This window comes from Microtus ochrogaster, chromosome 16, assembly GCF_000317375.1.
Source record: "Microtus ochrogaster isolate Prairie Vole_2 chromosome 16, MicOch1.0, whole genome shotgun sequence".
Classification (NCBI taxonomy): Eukaryota; Metazoa; Chordata; class Mammalia; order Rodentia; family Cricetidae; genus Microtus; species Microtus ochrogaster.
Genome location: NC_022018.1, coordinates 59121572 through 59123823, shown reverse-complemented (window position 1 = coordinate 59123823; position 2252 = coordinate 59121572).

The window sequence follows — 2252 nt, the reverse complement described above, 5'->3', positions numbered from 1 at the left end:
GCACACCCTAAGAAAGGCTCCGGGTTGCACTGGGATCCGAAGACTTCGGTGCTCTATTCTCCTGGCTAGTTTTAACACAGCATCCCCTACTGGGTTATTGCGGCATTGCTTTAAGAGAGACGGAGCCACTTCATAGGCTTCATTCTAACCAAGTGCCTTGGTGCTAAAGGACCAAGGCAGTCAGAAAACAGTAAAGTTTAAAAACCTTTTAGAAATACTTATGTCATTAAAGCAGAACAAAGGAAATCACTTCAAAATTATTTATGTTTCAAGCTTGTTACAGTATATACAAAACAAAATACAACTTTTCAAATCCAGATAGGTAATTACTGTTCATTTGACTTGATCTGAGGTATCTGTTTTTCACAGTGCTGGGGATCAAACCCAAAGCCTTGTGTGTGCTACATAAGCACTCAACATTGAGCTTAAAGTGTCTTTTCTTAAAAACGGTTTTAAAATTTTATGTGGTGTAAGAGAGAGAATATGCACATATTGCAGGGTGTCCAAGTTGTCCAGAAGGCGCTGCAGTTACACGTGGCTGTAAGTTGTGTGGTCAGGATGTTGGGAACTGACTGCTGATTGTCTGAAAAAGTCTCAAGCCTTTTAACAGCTGAACCATTTCTACAGCCGCAGAAGGACTCAAGCATTCTGCCCTCCCCTTCCCTCCCCTCCCCTCACTTTCTCCTTTTTCCTCTCCCCTCCTCTCCTTCCCCTTATGCATTGTTTTAAAAGAATCACCACTTGGCCCCATGTCCCCAGTTATCAGCAGCAAATTATAGGCATGTGGTGCTTTACCCTGGCTCTCCACTGGGGTCCAGGTAAACTAGGGACAGGCGTGGAGGGAACGGTAGAAGGGATCTCAGAAACCAGCAAAGTTTTTTTTTTATTTTATTTTTTAAGAATTTGGGGGAGGATTTGTTTCATTTTTCTGGCAAAATAACTGAAACTTAATGTCAACATCCAGGTGTCTCTAAGACTAAAGAAGATTCCTTCAGAGGACCCCTCCTGCAGCAGGCAGACACAGAGGACTTTCCTGCAGCAGACACCTATAGACAGAGGACTCTCCTGCAGCAGACAGACAGACACAGAGGACCCTCCTGCAGCAGACAAACACAGAGGACTCGCCTGCAGCAGACAGACACAAAAGACTCGCCTGCAGCAGACAGACACAGAGGATTCTCCTGCAGCAGACAGACAGACACAGAGGACTCTCCTGCAGCAGACAGACAGACACAGAGGACTCTCCTGCAGCAGACAGACAGACACAGAGGACTTTCCAGCAGACAGACAGACAGACACAGACAGAGGCCCCCTCCTGCAGCAGACACCCACATTGGACGTGAACACTGAACTTGCCATTTGAAAATATACAGCCCAGTTTTATGCTGGTTTGTTTTCCTGTGGTTACCATTTACTGAGGATTATATAAAAAGCCGGCTAAGGCAGAACTGGGGGAAACAGGAAGTCATTCAACTGACACACAAGAAACAGTCAGTCTATAAACAAATGGAATTAGTTGAGCCTAAAGTGATTTAACAGTGAGGAACCAGGAAGGGTCGAGCAAACATCTAACAGACAAGCTAAGGATTCATTGCTACTGAACAGTATCATCTCAGTTATTTTGCTTAGCTTTTCCTTCATTAAAATATCCATGTGGAGAAAACGCCTTCACTGAGACCTGACTAAAACCAGTGGGTATTTGTCTGCCTTGAGAGGCTGAACGTGTCCACTTTTGTTTGGGGCTTGCAGTGACATTTCCCAACATTTTAGGACCGAGGACTTAGCAGAATTTATTAACTGATAGTTCCAATAATTTGCCAGTTTCAAACTTGTTGTTTTGTTATTTTTTAACATGATTGCTTTCTCTAATTGGGAAGAATGGGAAGTTAGGATACCTTTACGCCAAGGCCTGCCCTGTGTTGACAGTGCCATCATCTCGAGGCTGGGCAGTGTCTGAATTGTCAGTTTGAGGCCTTGGTCTACATGCATCTCCACCCACTGGACAATTCCAGGTGGCTCTGGTGTCACCAGTAACCACGACCCCAGTTAAAATCTTAATAGAGTGCATTCACGTTTCCTAAACCACCAGTAAACCTCTTTAAAAATAGAAGAGCACTTATCATTCCTTTACTCTTAAATATTTCAAATGCAACATTTAACCACTTTGAGAAATGCTCATTTAAGTTATATATGATAAAGAGTCTGTTGCTTTACCAGAGAAATGTACAACAGCACTTTCTTTTTTTTTTTTT